The sequence below is a fragment of the Natator depressus genome, chromosome 9 (assembly GCF_965152275.1).
Source record: "Natator depressus isolate rNatDep1 chromosome 9, rNatDep2.hap1, whole genome shotgun sequence".
Classification (NCBI taxonomy): domain Eukaryota; kingdom Metazoa; phylum Chordata; order Testudines; family Cheloniidae; genus Natator; species Natator depressus.
Window position 1 is genome coordinate 42,220,811 of NC_134242.1, and position 21,574 is coordinate 42,242,384.

The 21,574-nt window shown below is 41.7% G+C and overlaps 1 long non-coding RNA gene across 1 annotated transcript in view; it reads right to left on the minus strand.

Moving 5' to 3' along the window:
• Positions 1-21,574, minus strand: part of LOC141993451 (uncharacterized) — a 193,104-nt gene that overhangs the window by 2,060 nt on the left and 169,470 nt on the right. The gene's annotated exons all lie outside the window — the stretch shown is intronic.

A 21,574-nucleotide genomic window follows, 5' to 3' on the forward strand; every position in this document is an offset into this window, starting at 1 on the left:
CCAAAATCCCTTGCAGGAGGACTCCACTGAGCATCCAAGGAGGGGACTGATGAGTCTCTGAGAGTCCTGGAGCCCCCCCAAATGCCCACCCTCCCAAACCCCTTGCAGAAGGCATACCCAGCTTTCCCCAAGAGTGATTTTCCCCCCATCACATGCCCTGTCAGGAGGAGGGCAAGGAGACAGGTGCAGAGACAGCAACATTTGGCCAGTGTTCCCAGTTGCATTCCCTTCAGTTTTTAAAGGTTTTTGGTTGACCTTTCTTTATAAAAATATTTAAATTTCATGCTTCATCTAGTACTTTTAATAAACGTTACACTTTCCTTGACATGTGTGTGGTTCTCCTTCCTAAATATGATGACTAAAGATGTTTTCGTGTTCAGGATTGGGCCCCACCATTTTCAGTCAATGAAATTGAATGGGGTGTAACTGTCTGGCAGGGATGGAAAAAGTGCAGCTAACATTGCATGCTTACAGAAGGCACTACTAGTTTGCAATGCAGCAGAAGTCTACAGTGCAGAAAAGGGGCAGGTGAACATCTTTATGGCTTAGTTAACATCAAAACCCAATTCCAGTAATAATTCAGGAAGTGACAACATCTGTCACCACGTCGTGTATAAATGGCTCCTCCTTCTTCCCCCAAATCTTAACCAGTTTCAACTATAGCAGGGTTTAGTGCTGTATAACAGCTGCTAAATGCAGTTAGCACCACTGACAACGAACAATTAAAAAATGAATGGCTACATACCCTTCTCTCGCTGCCTGCCCCCCAGCAAATTTGAGTCACTGAGAGAGACTGAATGCTCCCAGTAACAGGTTTATAAGCAGTGAAGACAAAAATATTGAACAATGGCCACATTACAGCTCAGCTGCCACCACACAAACCCAGTGGAAGTTGTCCTGAGGCCAAAGATTCTAGCGCTTCAGATCTAGCATCCCTTGAAATCAATGGAAAAAATGGCACTGACTTGAATGCGAGTTGGACCAGGTCCATCGTAAGGACAAGAGCAGCTGGATACTGTTCGTCAATCATGTAGTTGATGAATAATGTGTTATTTATGAAATAAATTTTACAATTCACTTGCTTTTCATTTTCACCTAACTCGATAGCCAGTCAGATAACACTCATCAGTTCACATTCCTTGACTAATGTGCTATTTGGCGAATAATATCATCTTGTATTCTAGCAGCTCATGTAAAGAACATGAGCAAATTAGGCAGTGATATATATTAAAAGTACAAATATCAAACTTCATGAAGAACTGAGTCCATTTAAAATTAGATCTTTAGAATTGATCTTATGCCTATACACGTGGCAGCAGAAAGGAAACGAGTGCTAAAATCTTTCCAGTTGATAACCTGCTCTCAGGGGACTGAAAAATTGAGATTAAAACAAGATAATATTTCTCACGATAGATGTCTGAGGGCGGATTCTCTGCTATGCCAATTTCTGCTGTGTGGGGGCATGGAGCAAGGGAGCTGATTGTGGGTCCTTGATCCAGAGCCAGTTCTACACCAGACTTGCTGCCCATATAGATTAGAGCAGTTTAGGGCACCCCTTTTGAAAATAGAGATTCCCCCAGGCTGCTCTGATCTATTCCCATTGGCTACAATCCTCTGTCAGGTGGAGACTGCCAGACACAGTGTGTTCCAGCTCCACCCCCTCCATTTTGTTCTGCACCCCCAACACGTCCTAAAAGATGAGAGCTGCAGGTGGGTCGTATCAGAACCCTAAGATGGCTGTACACATGTGGGGTATTCACCATGCTCGGGAAATCACAAGTCCTAGCCAATTTCTGGCATCTTTGGGCTGCTGTAACAGAGCAAAGGGCACAGGATAAGCCAGAGAATCATTGATTTTGATCCAATACATTTCTCATGTTAAATTCCCTCCACCAAAAATTTAAATGAAAATTACAGAAAGATTGGGCCATATAAATACAGGAAAGACAGCTATGGAAAGAGATGTGTTTGGGAAGGGTAAACTCACTGCTTCAGGGTCACTGAAATATGCCAAGGAGTCCTATTTTCAAAGCTGGCCAGCTAAATCCTACATGTAGCTCCCCCAGCTTCACACCCAGATCCATGCTCAATGGTGCAATTATCTGTTCTGAGTCCCCAACAATGCACGCAAATGCTCAGACTGGCTTGCAGCCTGGTCAGCTGCAAGGCCACATCCTTCTTTGTGTCATACCACCATATCTGTGGCCAGCAGAGGTCTGAAACTGGATCCTCACTGGTTCTAATGGGAAGAAGCTGCTGGCAAGGCATCTGGCAACACCTGAACCCACTTCAAATGGTTGCAAAACACAGGAGCAGGACTGTGCAAAATAAATCAACAAAAATGGGGGGGTGGGGGGAATGTCTTCCACATTTTCTGTGGAAAATTTCAACTTTTTATAAAAAACCAAAAACAACAAATATGGTTTTTGGCAGAAACATTTTTGTTTTGGTTTGTTGGATTTTTTTTGAAAAAAGTCATAAATTTCCACAAAAAGCAGCCAGCTTCCACAAAAATAAAGTTTGATTAAAAACTCAATTTTCTGGCTAAAAATGGTTTTGCTAGAACATTTTCAGCCAGCCTGACTCACTTCCCTCATAGGTCCACCAGAGTCTGGATGTCTTAGCCCTCTGGGCACACTGCAAAGGGAATGGCTTCTGAAGGTAATGGCTCTGATACCTCTCCTATTTCCCCTGAATTGGTGCAGTGCGCATGGGCCAGTACCCAAGAGGCAAGATGCTGCTTTTGCAGAGCCTAAAATGCAATAAAAATAAATTATTAAAATTAAAAACCCCAGAGAAATATTGTAAAAATAACCATGTAAGTGAAGAAAGGGATTAAAAATGCATTTACAAAGTTGGAACTTTTGGGGTAGTATCTATATTGCCTTTAAATTATTTCATGTCAATTTAAGAAAACAGATTAGCTCAGGTAAATGTTACATTAAAATGCTTGAGCCTACATGGCTTACTATGCATTGAAAAAAGAAAAGGAGTACTTGTGGCACCTTAGAGACTAACCAATTTATTTGAGCATAAGCTTTCGTGAGCTACAGCTCACTTCATCGGATGTATACTGTGGAAAATACAGAAGATGTTTTTATACACACAGACCATGGAAAAATAAACACCCATTTTTTTCATGGTCTGTGTGTATAAAAACATCTTCTGTGTTTTCCACAGTATGCATCCGATGAAGTGAGCTGTAGCTCACGAAAGCTTATGCTCAAATAAATTGGTTAGTCTCTAAGGTGCCACAAGTACTCCTTTTCTTTTTGCGAATACAGACTAACATGGCTGTTACTCTGAAACCTATGCATTGAAAAACTGCCAGGTTTTGGTGGAAGTTTGAAAGAACTTGTTTACAGTTTGTGGGCAGAAAGAAGTACGTAGCAAGTAAGTACTAAGATCATTATCAAGCACTATTTCTCCTTCTTTCCTGTCAACAACCACAAAGCCTCAAGCCTAGAGGCTATTTTAGTGCATTTTTACTGGGACTGATGTCATTTTCCCCCTTCTTATTGCAGTGATGTGGCTAACAGATCTGACTCATAACACTGAAAGCTCAGACTTGGGGTGGCAGACAGCATGGGGTCCTATCTACATATTTCATAATTATATTGTGGTTTTGCCACTACCCCCTCATATGCGTTCATGCAACTTTTCCATGGAAGGAGTTGGAGTGGAATAAGGAAGGGTGATGCAGCTGCCATGCTGGTGCACATGCTGGCTGTGGATGGACATACGGTATATGGCCCATTGCATAGTTGAGACTCTTAAGTATCCCTCCTTAAGATTCAGTGCATATCTGCTGACCAGGCCGTTCTCTCTTGTAGTCAAGTCTATTGAAGAGGGAAGATGAGGATAACAGTGATAAGAAACACATGGTTACACAGACTCGCTATGGTATATTGTGCTCATACAGTTTAGAAAAGCTAACCAATTCCTCTTAGTATTGTCTGTTAGTATATTAATAATGCAGTATCTAGCACAGTTGTTGTTTTGGGGGGAGGAGGGTTGGGAGTGGGGAGGAGATCAGGGCTGTTAATCCCAGAGTTCTAGACAAATTTTAAAAGCAGTCCTTGGAGTCCCAGACTTTGATCAATACACCTGGTCTTCCTAAATTCTCCTTAAAAACCCCAGAAACCCCTCCTTAAGTTTCAACTGAATATTGTACACTTTTCTACCTCACTTACTAAATTGGTGTGTAGTTCTGCTGTATACTGTTAACAGCTGCTGTGTTCCACCTCAGAAGTGGTTGCAGTTCAATGACAGGAGAAGTGGTCCTTATAGCTCCTTGACTTAACTGAGTTTCTGTGAGATGAAGTAGTTAACTGCACCATGTAAAGTGCTTGGAGACCCTACATATTATGAATTTTATATTAATAATGATAATAAAATGAAGAGGTTCCTAAGCTTGTGGAATATGGGAGCTGTTCGCAGACCAATGTCCTTCTCCTTGACATTTTAAAATACATATTTAAAAGACAGCTGCCACAGGTAGATAAGGATTTGGCTTTAGTAGTGTCCTGAAATTGATTAATACAAGAATATCTGAAGTTCTATTGCAATGTGCTGAAGTGTTGAAGTCTGATGCTTTTCTACACAGGTCATTTCATTGTATAAAACCCAAATTTTGATAAACAATAATTACAAAGGTGTTAGAATTATTGGAATTTCACTTTTCATAGAAGGCTCAATGCAGCAGAAACCTCACAGCGTTACGAAAACAGACGATGACCACAGTGTAAAAACTATCTTGAGAAAAATCCTGTTTGTTTTGAATATAGTTGCTAACAGAATGCTCCCATCTCTGTTAAATATTTAAACAAGTATTTATTTGTTTTACTTTAGAAGGGTATTCTGTCTCCTGAGTAACTTTGCTTAATGTTTTCCCTTTAAAATAAGTTTAATATATATTTTCTTAAACTTAAATGCTTCTTTAAATACATGGGCCTGTATTCTACTCCTGATATTATTAATTATTATTTGTCTGGCAGTAGTGCCTCAGAGTTCTAGTCAGGAACCCATTGTGTGAGGCGCTGTACAAACACAGAACAAAAAGATGGTCCCTGCCTCAAAACCCTGGGTTTTGAAAAAATAGGAGCCTAAACATAGGCCCCTGGATCTAATATTTAGACAGTTACCTGATTCTTAAATGTGCTATATTCAGTACATGGGAGCTACGGCTCTTTAGAAGGGAACTGTGCCTACTTTTTGTAGCATTTTTAAAAAACTTGTGCTATACTACCGTGAAGTTTACATTCTCCAGTACAGCTCAACAGGACCGAAAGACTTTGCCCTCTGTATTTTCCCTATCTCTACTAATAGCTTTTAAGTCATAGAACCTGGTACTCAAACTGAGAAATACCTTACTCTGCATTGACTATAATGGGAATACTTATAGAATAAAATACTACACAGCTTGAGTAAGGTTGGCAGAATTTAACCCATAGGATCTAGGACTATAGCAGTGAGACTGTTGATATGCCGTGAGATGACAGCTACATACAATTCACCATTTACACTTTTCAAAATATTTTGAAGTGTATTTATGGCTCACAAGGGTGTTGAATAGTCATATGTTACAGCTCTGTTCAGGATCACTGGCCATAATCCCTGATGTAGCTAATGATGAGAGTTTCTAATGCCAACCAGGGCACATGTAAGCCCAGCCACTTTTCATAAAGTTTGGTATCCTCAGAGAGTTTAGCTTCCCTCTTCTTGGTGTATTATAACTGCCTAGGTTTGTGCTTATGCATGGCAGGCTGCTAAAAAAGTGGCGAGATCTCAGATCAGGGACTCAGCATATTTATTCCTAGTGACTAAGAGCATATAGAGGAGGAAGGTGCCATAGCGTGGGAGTGAATGACACATGTAGTAAGGGAAGCAACAAAAGAAATGGAGCTGGGTCTCCAATGACCAGGAGTTGCAGACTATTGGTACAATGTAAAGATGGTTTGAGTTAAGTATTTCTATCTTGTTGTGTAATCACACACATCTAGTGCAAATGCACATTTCCACCACCACCCACACTAGTAAAAATGCTTACATAGACCTGCCCTAGTGGTTTAATTGCATCACCATGAGGTGCAATTGAGTTGGGATCCAGAGCTTAGTATCTCACTTCCAGGTAGGGTGACCAGATGTCCCAATTTTATAGGGGTGAAAACAACTGAGTGAAGCAGCAGCTAAGAGCTCAAAGCCAATAACTTCATTTCTCAAACTACTGGAAAACACACCTTACCCAACAAACAATGCTACAGATAATGAAATCTCCTCAACTGCAACAAGTGATATTTCAATGCCAATACCTGAACATGAGGACATTAGTCAAGAAGGAGATGTGCCAACAGTAACAGATGCAGCAGAAGATCCTGTGTACAATCAAGAAACTCAACAGCAACAGGAAGATGTAGCTCTTCCGCAGCAAGAGCAATTCATGAGTACTACAGGTTTGACTGTGACTGACATTGGAATTATGGACAAGAGCAATGCTGCCCGAATACAATCTTTTCTTCAACTTAGTTGTTTTAAAATTCCAAGTAACATTCCACGAGATGCTGATAATCATGCTTTTCCTACTTGTCTGCTGACAAAAACTCTTCCAAATGGTGAGACCTGCACAAAAGACTGGTCGTGCTGGAGTCTGGAAAAACAATCTCTGTACTGTGCACCCTGCTTCATTTTGAACAAAAGTGCTGCAAATGCATCAGTTCTCTCTCATCAATCAGGATGAAGCATCAGCTATGGGACGAGAGCATTTGGATGGGCTCACTATGCTTAATATCAACTGTGACATTGCATGAAAGCTAGATTTTTCCTCAATAATTAGTGCATTTGCACAGAGAAAGGCTAGAAAAGCATTTGTTAAATAAAAAAGGTATTCATATTATGTCTCACTCTTTTTTTTGGTGCCTTATTTTGTTTTCATGTGTCATCATTTTTTATTTTTATTATGTATAGGGGCCTCAAAAGCTGGAAGTGGCCTGGGCCTCTCTGGACCTCTGAGAGGGCCTGAACACACTAAATGTAATCTATATGACGATTCCATATGGAATTCCCAGTGGTTTCTGCAGAAAAATAAGGCACAATGGGCCAAATTCATTCCTGTTATAATGCCACAGAAGTCAGAAGAGTTACGCCAGGGAAACATTTGTCCTACTGTATTCCCTGTGAGATCTCTCTTGTAGGAGAGGAGGAGGTGGAGATATTTCGTGCTGTAGCACTGAGCCACTGGGGTCTCTATCGCTTATTCCCCAGAGCTCTGTGGTGGATTGGGGGCCTTTTGAAACCTCTGCTGACGGTGTCCTTTGGGGCAGACAGTAGCGTACACTGACACACACGCAGTATCAACACTGAAGATTTCTGTCTCCTGTGCTGGGTGCATGGAGGCATGAGTATAAACAGGCATACGCCAAATATGCTTTTTAATGTCATGATGCCCAGCCTGAATAGCTTCTAGTCTATGCATTAGCAGCACATGATGATTGTTTTTCCTCCATGGGCAGTCATATGTACAGTGTAGACTTGATTCTTGGTTGAGGTTTCTAGACATTGCTGTAATATAATACTAACACCACCACAGGAAAATAGAGACTACAAAATGCCTCAAAATCCAAGGATTTTTGACTTACTGGCAGGTACTGAGTATGAGACCTGAATACAATTCAGAATACAAAAGGAATACAATTCAGAAATAGTTTTAAAAAGAACCAGGGTAAATCTGGGGGCTCATTTGGGCACTGAAGTTCTTCTTTCATACAGTCCAATATCTGTATGAGACACCGTGCCCTTATATGTTTTTAAAAGGCAACTGTAGGTTGCCTGCAGTATTCCTAGCAGATTCCCTGACAATTGTCTTTGTTCAGTTCTGAGTGATAGAGTTTTGCAGGCTGTTGGAGCAGAGAAGGAAATACAGACCCAGATGAGGAGAGAGAATTTATTTTTGCTAGAGTTACCTCTAGCAAGGCAACACTGACAACAAAAAATTGCATTTCTGAAAACTGAATTTTGTTGACTTACTAGAGCGGTCACTGATTTATCCCACAAAAAGGAAGGATGAGCCATCAAAGGACTATATTTTTATTTCAAGTTTGTAATGTCACAAAGACTGGCCTGGATGCTGGGCTGTCTGTGGCGGCATTTCTTCATCAGGGTGCAGGTGTCCAATTTTCAAATATGCTAGTTGAAGTTATGGCTTCAGATACGGCTTACCTGGATTTATTGATGTCCGAGGGCTTTTTGTGCCTCCAATAATTTTGTCTAAATATATTATCTTGAGGGTTTACATTTATTATTATTTTATAGCACCTGCACAAGAGACAAATACGACTGGCCTCACTCAGCTCCCTTTGCACTACAGGAGATTAAAAGTTTCCATTTCTGCCCAGGGAGCAAAGATCTGGTGTAGCCACTAGGACATGGGGGTGGAGGGAATGCAGCGTAGCCGGAGCATAGTGGACTCCAGCAATTCCCTTGGTGGCCATTGCCAACTAATGTAGTTTAGGGCAGCAGCCCATGGTGGCTCTAATATACGGCTGGGCTAGCACAGGTTAAAGTCATAATAGGTTCCCAAACTCTCAACCTGAGTGAATCTTGACACAGGAGAGAATCTGGGATTATAGCAAAATTTATGGATTCTAATGGCATGTTTGTTATTTATACCTCACACGCAAAGCCGATTTTTCACCCATAGTGGTTTATGTTTGCACATTGCTTTAACCATGTATATTTCCGGGACAGGGAGCAGGATTTGCTCCTGTGTATATTTTCCTCCCTTTTTGCCTTATTTTACTATGGACCAAAGAAAAAGTCTGGTGTTTGAATCTGGGTGTATTGGACCATTATTCTCTTTTATCTGCCTTTTGTATGGACTGAGAATATTAGAACAGGAGGGGGTGAAACTTGCATGGATTATGTTCACAGTCTCTCTGGAGACTGCACAATGCAGGAAACAGAAAAAGACTAGTAACATTTTACAGGGTTAATATCTAAATTACAATTTCCCCAAGGGTCAGCGGTCTCCATTAGTAGCTACTGTAAGAGAGCCCATAAGTAAATTTCCATCTCTGATTTCACTTTTAAAAAAAAAGTTGATGGCTGACTATAACTCTCAAGTGAAGTAATGTCCAACAAACAAATTGCTTTTGCTTAAAATAATATTGAAACATACTAGAACATGAGCTGTAAGAGACATGAATGAGATTATCAGCAAGGCCTCCTGCAATTTAATTGGTAAGCAATGTTGTATTAGAAAAGATGTTTTTGCATATTTCCAATTTGATTCACTGGGCCAAGCCCAAATGAGATGCAATGAAGTGTGGCACATGCAATGACACACTTTGCCTGAAGATGTGCTAAATTACTGCCCATCATGTGAAGACTCACTCCATAGGAATTCTGGAACCTGGAGATGGCCAATGACTCAGACACTGCAAGTGCAGAACAAATTTAAACTCATTAAATTTCAGTTCTTCGAAGCAGTTTAACTGACGTTCGATGGCTTTTATCCAGAGTAACGACTGCCCTTTATAAAGCTCTTTGGCTGGAAGTATAGGGACAATGTCTCCGACTCTGATGTATCCCATTACCTTGTGTAATCAAGCGTGACTTGCTTTCAAAATACATTCACAAAGCGTTGAACATTCAAAAAGATGTGAAGCACTGAAATAAATTGTTTTCAAACAGTTCCATGCATCTTTCTTTACTCTGCAACATAGAAACATGAGCCAAGGTATCAGTTATAGACAGTGGCCTATCCAAGTATTTCTTTCAACAGTCAGGAATTATTGTCTCATGTGATTACACAAGGTAGTTTACAAGTACACAAGCAGGTTATCATCATTCCTGTTATTATGAAAAATTATATAGTGTCAGAAATTCACACAGGATTTAACAAATAAAGGGCTACATTGTGCCTGCTAAACACAGCCTGTTGTGTGTACAGCCACCCTACAGACATTCTGCTGGTTAAGCTAAAGGTCTAGGGCATTATTTGGTGCACCCCTTCAAGAACTGCAGCAAACTTTCCTCCCTGGCATAGCTGACCAATACCTACTTGCTGCCTACTTTGTCCTCCTTTGCACTGAATAACTCCCAGAAGGGATAGCAGCTCAGTTACCGTCTTGCACAGCCTCAAGTGAAGTTAGGATTGTCATCTCCAAGATGCAGAAAAACTGGCCATTGAGTACTCCCCGCAACAAACATAAATGGTCCTAGTGCTGATTATAGTTAATTATTACTAAAATGTTTTAGAGAACACTCTTACAAAAACACACCACACACACCAAACACAACACAACATCCAATGTGTGTATTTTTATGTTATTTTATCATTTGACTTACATTAACCTAACACCTAACTCAAAGTTACAGTCTGGACTCTGGTATGATCACTCTGCTTAACTATTTCAAGTGAATAAAACACAACACAGCACCTTAAATCTTTTAACTGTCAAGACAGAAGAAAACTGGCCAGGCTGGTTAAAACCTGGCCAGATGGCAACCCTAAGTCCAGTTGCCGAGATTCTGAGCAACTCTGATATAGTTTGCACAGATGGCATGGGAGAGTCCAACTTCCCCTCTCCTTCCACCACATGGCCAAAATTTACAACATGGTAAGACATGCTCTCTGCCCCTGAATTGCTAGCCGCCAATATCAGAGCGCATTCAGCCATCAGATAAGTATGGAAGGGAGGGTGTGGCATTTTTATCCCAATATGAAAGCATGGTTTTAGCAATTTCCATGTGTGCATAAAAATAACATTTAGGCTGAGAAACAAGCCAATATTAGCCAGCAAATTCCTTGTTAGAGATGACAGCAACCTTCACCCAGGTTATCCTTAGAAAATGAAGGAAATATTCTACTGTAATGGCCCATATCATTTTAGTGTTACTTTTTTGGTCCATTACTGTAGTGTAAAAGTTGCCACAGCTACAGATGTACAATAGAAATCAATAATTGATGTGAGGTCAAAAAGTCTAATGCCATACTGAAAGGTAAAGGAAGTGAGAATTAAACCAAAGAGCTAAAAAAACCCACAGATATCTTGGGGCAGATGTTCAGCTGATGTAAACTGGAGTTGCATCAGTGGAACAAAGCCTATTTCCAATCTGCAAACTGGAAAGGTGTTTGTATATAAAGCAGTTAAGATGGCTTATAGAATGTACCCATCCAAAAATTACCCATGTAGCTTGTACCCATCCAAAACCCACAAAAATTAGTATTGTGATTTAGGGAAAAACATTTTTAGATAACATTGTCTAGCTTGCTTTGTACTAACACTCAGTCTGCGTTGTGCAACCTGCCTGACCTCAATGCTACAGGGGAAGGGGCCAATCCTGCCAGGTGCTGAGCACCTGAACCAGTTGGAATCATGAGGTTTGATGGGGGTGAGCAGCTTACAGGACTGGTCCCTAATGGAGGATCAGCAGTCATTCTAAACTCTACCAAGCAATGGAGTCTGCATTATTTAATTCACTAACATAGACAATCACAAGCATTTCAGGAAATGCAGAAGTAATTTTTTATCTAAGGAACAGTCAGGATGAAGTGGATAAGGAGGCCTTTCTTCAGTGTGGAGGACTCACATAGCTAAAGGGATGTTAAGGTTGCAGAGCTGAAAAGCTATTTATTTGTGCGTCTCTTAGATACTCATGATCTTTCTTTCTTAGACACTTAACTTCACATAAAATAGATGAATCATAGAACTTTCATGTAAAACATATGGATTATAGGCCTGTCTTACACAAGAAAGTTAGGTTGACATAAGTCGCCTGACATTGACCTAGTTGTGTATGTGTCTACATTCAAATTTGTCTCTGACTGAGGTAAGTGCCCAGTAATCCCACCTTCCTAAATGGCATTGAGCCATGGTTGACTTACTGCAGTAGACAAGTGTAGATACAGTGTGACCTGTGTTGACCCTAACAGTCCTCCAGCATCTATCTCACAATGCTCAATACTGACTGCTCTGGTCACAGTTGTGAACTCCAGTGCCCAGGGGCCACAGAGAACAGAAGCCAGGGCCCCTTTAAAAACCCCATCTATTCTTGAAATGTCTTTTCCCGATTGCCCAGCTTGGTGAGCACACTTAGCAGCCCTCCCTCATCATGTGCAACTGCCCAGCTGACCACACTAGCTACATGCTCCAGACAGGCTTCTGCCTGCTGTAGACAGGAGAGATTGGATCTCCTGGGCCTCTGGGGAGGAGAGGCTGTGCATACACAGCTATGGAGCAGTCATAGAAATGTGGACATCTATGAGCAGATTTCATGGGGGATGCCGGTGAAGAGGTACACCAGGGATCAGCAGCAGTGTCGTGTTAAAGTGAAGAAACTGCGGCAGGCATACCAGCAGGTCAGGGAGGCCAACAGTTGATCTGGTGCCGAGCTGCAGAGCTTTCACTTTTACAACAAGCTGCTTGCCATTCTTGGTGGAGATCCCACCAGAACACTGAAGAGCACCATGGATACCTCTGAGGAGCCCAAGAAAGAGATCCCTGATATGAATAGTGAGGAGGAGGAAGAGGAGGAGGAGGATGAGAGACGTAACACCAGGGTTCCAGTTATGCCACAAGCCAGGATCTGTTTGAGACACCAAAGCAGTCTAGTCAGGCACAGCAGCTGAGCACGGGTGAATCTGATGCAGGGGAAGGAACCTCAGGTAAGTGTGTGAATGCACCTCCCATTACCGTGTTTAAATGGGAAGATGGATCCTGACACCAATGTAGCAGGACACAGGTATCAACTTTCCATTAATGTACTCATACTAGAAGAGGTAGCAGTACAACAAACAGAGGAAGAGTTGTTATCTGCTTTTCATTCCCCTGTAAAGTTAGCCAGGCATGGAAGAGGGGGCATGGGGAGCAATTTGTTTTTGTACACAGGGTACCCACTGAATCCTCCTTAGATCGCTCAGTGAAACTTTCATGGAGGTACTCTGCAATCCTCTCCCAAAGGTTTCTAGGGATGGCTGCCTTATTTCTTCTGCTGCCGTAGGACACTTTCCCACACTATTCAGTGATAGCTTCAGCAGGCACCATTGCATAAGCTGGCTGGTGGCTTATGGGTCCTGCCGGCTTCAGGATGTCAGCAGCAGCTGTGCTTTCTGTGCCTTTGTTATCCTCAGGAGTGAGATATTAGTCAAAATCACCACTGTCTAAGGAAAATAGTGCCGTTGCCCTGAACTCACACCTATGAACATAGGGACTGAAATTGTATTGTTTCATGCAACCAAACAATTTCCTCCTCATTCCCACCTTCCCCACACAACTGCTGGGCCATGCTCACCATGGCTGGGGCTGGAGAGCAGTGCTATGCACAGGTGTTCCAAGGCTGAAGTGTTAACAAGCACATCTTGTTTAAAACCTTAGGGGAGCAAGGGAAGAGAGTTCTGAAACTTAACTTCCACTTTCTGTTGTGACTAGATACACAATGGTACAAATCTGTGTGGTTTAATCTGTAGATGCTGCTGTTGCAACCTTGAGAGGCCTCCCTCAACACCCGGCCATGATAAGGAGGAGAATGAAAAGGAGATGGGAGGATGTGTTCAGTGAGATCCTACAAGCCAGTGCTGCATTGGACTGCGAACAGAGGGCCTGGAGGGTTTACATCCCAGACACTATGGAGCAGGAAAGAGCAGACAAGAGAAAGGCCCAGAAGACTGAGGAGGAAAAGAGTGGGAGATGCACCAGCACATAATGGGGCTTCTCTGGCAGCAAACACAGTCGCTGCAGACTCTTGACCTACAGGTTCAACAAGCACAAGTTGGCCTCCCTTTGCAATCAGTGTAGAGCTCCATTTCAGCACCCCCCCGATACACCTCCCATCATTCCATATAACAACAGAGGCTGCATCCTTACCCCTGCCACTCCATGCTGGTGGACTGTAAGGACAACCACAGCTTCATGTACACTGATCCATGAGAGCCATGGTTGCTGTATGTATAGCCAACTTGAACTGAAATGGACATGAATACACTTTCCTCGTGTTGTGTTCTGTTAATTTATTTCAGAACTTGTCATTGTGTTTGTTTATTAAGTGCACATTGGGGGTTTTTTGTACTGGCTTTGGAACACAATAAAAATCTATTTTCTGGAAAATAATTCATCTTTATTACTTCATCACACATGCTTCAACATGCCTAGCACTACTAACAGCACCCATTACTTGTTATTGTACAGGGTGACAGAACTCATAGGATCAGTGACATACACAGTGTAATAATTATAAATATACCGCATGCACCACAAAATTAACAGATGCATTAACAGAGAGTGTAATATTCATAAATGTACCCTAAGCTGCACACAACTTCTAACACCCCCAGAACTTCGGGGCCACACAAAGCACAGTCCATCACAACATATTACTGTGGCTGACTGTTAAGGTGCTCTTTTGAGGCCTCCCTCAGCTGCATAGCTCCTCATTCAACTCTTCTAAGGGCCCTGGTGTCTGGCTGTTCAAACTCAGTAGATGGCTGCTCCATCTCGGCCCTCTACCCTGATGGCAACTTTGCCTCACAACTATTATGCAGGACATAGCAGGCAGTTATAACCACTGGGATATTTTTCTCACTGAGATCCAAACTTGTGAGTATACATCACCAACGCTCCTTCAATCTACCAAAAGCACATTCAACTGTCATTCTGGTGATCTCGTAGTTGAATCGTTCCTTGGTGCTGTCAAGGTGGCCAGTGTACAGCCTCATAAGCCAGGGGAGTAAGGGGTAGACTGGGTCCACAGGATCACTACTGGAATTTCAACATAGCCAGTGGAAGTCTACTGGTCAGGAAAAAATGTCCCTGCTTGCAGCTTTCTGAACAGTCCTGAGTTCTTAAAGATGCAAGCGTCATACACCATCCCTGACCAGACTGCATTGATGTAGGTGAAGTGACCCCACTGATCCACCAATGCTTGCATAGCCATAGAAAAGTCACTCTTTCTGTTGATGTACTCTGAGGCAAGGTGGGCTGGTGCCAAAACAGAGATAGGTGTGCTGTCTATCACCCTGCCACAGTTCAGGAACCCCATTCCTGCACATCCATCCACTATGTCCTGCTGTCAGGCTCCACAAGTCTTGGAGTGGGTTCGTGGGGGTCTGGGAGTCATCACACTCCAATCCTCCATCCTAAAGCTCAAAGACAGTCGCTGGGACCAGGGTACATGAAGCACAACTGAGGCACAAGCCCCACCTCTACACCCTGATTGGGAGAGATCCAAGGCTCCTGACTGGGCTGCAGCCCCTATTTAAGCAAAGGAGGAAACAGGCAGTTGTCCATAAAACTAGGCTTCATTCTACCATGGACTGCTGGTCGGGTGTTTACTAGCTTCTGCCTTCCGATCCTGACCTTCTGGTATCTTCACATAGCCTGACCCTTGGTAACTGCCTCCTGGTTCCTGACCTTCAGTTTCATCACCTGATCCTGACCTCCCGCTATCCTGACTCGGCCTGACTCTTGATAACTGACTATTGATCCCTGCTGTCTGGTTTGTCTCTTGATTCTGGTTTCTGGGCACTCCAACCTGGCCTGATTCCTGGTAACTGGCCCAGCCACCTCAACCCACACCTGACACTAACCCCTAGGCCAGATATAAGGAGATTGAACACGTCTACACCCATTTCCAAAAATGTCTTTTTTCTTCTGGTGTCTCCTCTCAGTATCAGGGTGCAGATATTCCTAGGAATGAGCAATCAGGTCCAGGAATCTTGGCCCAGATCTTCATCTGGTGTACCCTGACCTAGAATTTAACTCAAGCCATCCTACCCGATGCAAGTTAACATGTTCCCCAAGATAATCTTTGAGATCTCTTAAAATCCATGGCTGGCAGAGCAGCTCGGTGCCAGCTAATCAGCCTGAGGAGAGGATTAAACTAAATTTTTCCCATCTTCAGTGAAACAAGTTTTTCCAGATTATTGTTCTTGGACAGTAAAGTTCCCTTTTTCACTTGGCAACTGTGTTACCATAGCTTGAAATGTTGTTTCAACCTTTTTGGAAAGCACTCTTTAATTTATATTGTTCTACCTAAAATAAAATTTAAAAAGTGGAAATCAGAACAAAACTTTTAAATTCTAGCAAAACAAAATATTAAAAGCTTATTGAAACAAAATCTGTTGACTAACCCCAAATTAATTTATTTTTCAGAATTTCATTTTGTAGGAAATTTCTATTTTTTCCCTTCCATTTTAGAACAGAAAATAATTCAAAGTTGTGGAAATTCTTGCAAAAGAAAAAAATCCAGTTCCTGTCCAGCTCTACTCGCCCCATCCCTCCCCAAGGGTGGTGCAGTTCATGCACCCCCATGTTTGTGGAGCTCAAGGAAAGGACCGGGTTTTCCTGAGGCACAAATGCTCCCTGAACTCCACATAGGACAATGTAGCTTTGCACCCCCCTTTACTCAGGGCTGTATTTAGTCTAGCCCTAAATGCTCATGTTTTGTAAATATATTAGATTCTTTTGTTCAAAGATCTCAGAGTGCTCTGAAACACAGAGTTGTATCTCCACTTTACAGACAGGAAACTAAAGAACAAAAAACCTACTGAAAGTCACAATGAATCTGAGGCAGTAAGTAAGTGCAGGATTCTCATAATAGATTTCCAAGTTATTTCCAATACTGTCACGCCCATGGGCTTTTGCTCTTATTTTCAAGTGCAATTATAGGATAGGTGAATCTGGCACCAGCTTTCTCAACCCAGCATTCTCTGAAGGTCATTAATAGCATTAAGTAGAGAAACACCTACTGCAAAAAAGTGGTCACAGCAGCAAAAGTGTAAATGGCAACAAAACCATTACTCATTAAACCCCCAGAAGATTTGTTATTCAGTTCTAGAGTAGTTTGAAAAGATTCAGTAAAACTCAAAGGGAATATAGGAATGAGACCAGAAAATCTTTTTGGGGGGTAATTATTGCAGTCTTTAATTATTATTATTTCCAAGCCATTTGGCATTACTGTAGCAGAAACTACAACTGAACCATCAAAGATACTCCCGATAGACCAAGTATCTTGAGTTATATCAAGAACATTTTATTCCAGAATTTATCTGAATCCCAGGATGGCACAAAGCTTTACACTTCTCTCACTATATAAGGGTCTGTATTCGAAAAAGCAAAACAAAGAGAAAGTGTGAAGTATCCTATTACTATTGCATTGACATTAAGGTCATCACAGAGAAAACTGAGGACAAAAAGGAAGAGAGACTGTAAAAAGCAAGCAACATTGAAGAGCTAGAAAAATCATCACATAGTCCATCCAGGTCCACCCTGTACAACAGAGCTTGGCAGGAAACAGTTTTCTTGACCTGCAAGAATTTTTGCAATAATGACAAATTTTTCCCCTTCTGATTGGGACAAAATTTAAAAAAAAATGGATTGTGTCAATCAAAACATTGTGTTTCAATGTCAACCTTTTATTTTTATACTTTTACTTTCTTCTTCTTTGTTTTTAGTAATTGTCATAAATATAAAGGGAAGGGTAAACCCCTTTAAAATCCCTCCTGGCCAGAGGAAAAATCCTCTCACCTATAAAGGATTAAGAAGCTAAAGGTAACCTCGCTGGCACCTGACCAAAATGACCAATGAGGAGACAAGATACTTTCAAAAGCTGGGAGGAGAGAGAGAAACAAAGGGTCTGGGTCTGTCGGTATGCTGCTTTTGCCGGGGATAGAACAGGAATGGAGTCTTAGAACTTTTAGTAAGTAATCTAGCTAGGTATGCGTTAGATTATGATTTCTTTAAATGGCTGAGAAAAGAATTGTGCTGAATAGAATGACTATCCCTGTCTGTGTGTCTTTTTTGTAACTTAAGGTTTTGCCTAGAGGGATTCTCTATGTTTTGAATCTAATTACCCTGTAAGGTATCTACCATCCTGATTTTACAGGGGTGATTCCTTTACTTCTATTTACTTCTATTTCTATTAAAAGTCTTCTTGTAAGAAAACTGAATGTTTTTTCATTGTCCTCAGATCCAAGGGTTTGGGTCTGTGGTCACCTATGCAAATTGGTGAGGATTTTTACCAAACCTTTCCCAGGAAGTGGGGTGCAAGGGTTGGGAGGATTTTGGGGGGAAAGACGTGTCCAAACTACGTTTCCCAGTAAACCCAGTTAGAGTTTGGTGGTGGCAGTGGATATTCCAAGGACAAAGGATAAAATTAATTTGTACCTTGGGGAAGTTTTAACCTAAGCTGGTAAAAGTAAGCTTAGGAGGTTTTCATGCAGGTCCCCACATCTGTACCCTAGAGTTCAGAGTGGGGGAGGAACCTTGACAGTAATTAACTTAAATTTTTAAACAAAGTTGTTTTAACCCAACAAACAGAAATTTTTCATTTCAAGAATGTCAGAATGTTTAGTTGAAAGATTCCTGACCAGCTCCACTATACAACACCATTTTAATTCTAACTGTTCACTTTGTACAGAAACAGCTAGCGGCTGTGCCCTGTAAGAAACCCAGGCAGCCTCAAAAATAATGTCCAGTTCCTCCTTGAAATGAGTATCAGAGACATAACAAATACTTAAAATGGACAATTCAGGCAAAGTCCACCTTATCTGATATTCTAGATACACATCGGCTTTTCTTAAGAAGCAATGTTGCAGAGGGAGCGGTCAAGGTGCAAGGACAGGCTAAAGAAATTTTCAAGGAAGGCAGTGAAATATTGGTCCCACAATGTACTGTGATCATGACTCCTATAGTGCACTGCATAGGGTACACCATGGTGCACCATGGGAGTTGTAGTCCAGCAAGGGAGCCTGGCCCAGAAAGGAGAATGAGAAAGGAGAGAGGTACCCAAAATACAATTTCCACAGACACTGCAGCAGCTCAGCTGCACATAGCCTAATGTCAAATTGACATGAAATGAAATGTTTCAGTACAGTTAGACAGTCCAGAATGTTTCAATTCAGCTCCACTTTATCAAAAATGAAATATTACATTTTGATTTTCCTGATGGAAAATTTAAAAAAAAAAAGAACACCAAAATTTTCCAGCAGAAAATTGATTTCACAGAAACAACATTTTGCAATGGAAAAAACATTTCAATAGATCATTCCCAACTAGCTCTGGTAAATGTCCAGACAAACAGTGTTCCAATATGACTTAAACAATAGATCAAACAATGCAAAAAGGTACTTGGAAAAAATCACTTTGGTCAGAGTTGTTCAATTGTCCCAACAACCCACATTCATCGAAAGTGAAGTAGGTGGAGCTAAGCCTGTTAACACCAGCTAAAGATCTGGCACCAATTTTTTTAAACCTAGTAACCTGTCTTTTGAAACATACCCCAGTAGGAGGGAGGAGTGGCTGGACATTGCAAGGCAGATTAACCAACTCCTCACCATGTAGACGTTATACATAGGGTTGCCAATTCTGGTTGGATATATTCCTGGATGTTTCATCACATGTCATGATATTAAATAGAGGTTAATCTTTAATTCCTGGAGACTCTGCAACCCTAGTTATACACCATATGTCATAAATATAAAGGGAAGGGTAAACACCTTTAAATCCCTCCTGGCCAGAGGAAAAACCCTTTCACCTGTAAAGGATTAAGAAGCTAAGACAACCTTGCTGGCACCTGACACAATGACCAATGAGGAGACAAGATACTTTCAAAGCTCGAGGGTGGGGGAAACAAAGGGTTCTCTTTGTCTATGTGTCTTTTGCCGGGACCAGAGCAGGAATGCAGGTCAGAACTCCTGTAAAGGGTTAATAAGCAATCTAGTTAGATATGCATTAGATTCTGTTTTGTTTAAATGGCTGATAAAATAAGTTGTGCTGAATGGAATGTATATTCCTGTTTTTGTATCTTTTTGTAACTTAAGGTTTTGCCTAGAGGGATTCTCTATGTTTTGAATCTGATTACCCTGTAAGGTATTTACCATCCTGATTTTACAGAGGTGATTCTTTTACTTTTTCTTCAATTAAAATTCTTCTTTTAAGAACCTGATTGCTTTTTCCTTGTTCTTAAGATCCAAGGGTTTAGGTCTGTGTTCACCGATGCAAATTGGTGAGGATTTTTATCAAGCCTTCCCCAGGAAAGGGGGTGTAGGGCTTGGGGGGATTTTGTGGGGAAAGACGTTTCCAAGGGGGCTCTTTCCCTGTTATATATTTGTTAGACACTTGGTGGTGGCAGCAATAAAGTTCAGGGGCAAAAGGTAAAATAGTTTGTACCTTGGGGAAGTTTTAACCTAAGCTGGTAAAAATAAGCTTAGGGGGTTTTTCATGCAGGTCCCCACATCTGTACCCTAGAGTTCAGAGTTGGGAAGGAACCTTGACACCATACAATACACATCACAGGCCAATCCAGACTTCAGAGATTTCAAAAACTGTTCCCTCATACCTGACAGTAGAGTCTCGGCACACGTTTTAACCCCTTACCATTCACACTTGCCTCGCTACTAGAAATTGCTGGCAGAAGACAACAAGAGTATTATATCATATATATCTTCCAAATTTGGCAATGTAAATAAAGGTGCAGACTTCTCATAGTCCTTAGTTAAATAGGTTAATTCAGAAGTATACATGAAAGTTTCCTAACTTTCCCAGCTGAACCTACAAGGTATGTTTTATTGATAGCAACTGAGGTGTAGGGTGTGTGTGTGTGTGTATGTTTGTACATGTGTACAAGCACATCAGAGCTTAGGACCAGTTCCCAAACTTTCATCAGTCTTGGTGTAGCTCCAAAGTTTGTTGGAACCTTGGTGCTGTTCCCAAATTCTAGCAAATCACTCATGAATAGCTCCAAAGTGAAATCATAGAATCATAGAATCATAGAATATCAGGGTTGGAAGGGACCTCAGGAGGTCATCTAGTCCAACCCCCTGCTCAAAGCAGGACCAATCCCCAATTAAATCATCCCAGCCAGGGCTTTGTCAAGCCTGACCTTAAAAACTTCTAAGGAAGGAGATTCTACCACCTCCCTAGGTAACGCATTCCAGTGTTTCACCACCCTCCTAGTGAAAAAGTTTTTCCTAATATCCAACCGAAATCTCCCCAACTGCAACTTGAGACCATTACTCCTTGTCCTGTCATCTTCTACCACTGAGAATAGTCTAGAACCATCCTCTTTGGAACCACCTCTCAGGTAGTTGAAAGCAGCTATCAAATCCCCCCTCATTCTTCTCTTCCGCAGACTAAACAATCCCAGTTCCCTCAGCCTCTCCTCATAACTCATGTGTTCCAGACCCCTAATCATTTTTGTTCCCCTTCGCTGGACTCTCTCCAATTTATCCACATCCTTCTTGTAGTGTGGGGCCCAAAACTGGACACAGTACTCCAGATGAGGCCTCACCAATGTCGAATAGAGGGGAACGATCACGTCCCTCGATCTGCTGGCTATGCCCCTACTTATACATCCCAAAATGCCATTGGCCTTCTTGGCAACAAGGGCACACTGCTGACTCATATCCAGCTTCTCGTCCACTGTAACCCCTAGGTCCTTTTCCGCAGAACTGCTGCCTAGCCATTCGGTCCCTAGTCTGTAGCTGTGCATTGGGTTCTTCCGTCCTAAGTGCAGGACCCTGCATTTATCCTTATTGAACCTCATCAGGTTTCTTTTGGCCCAATCCTCCAATTTGTCCAGG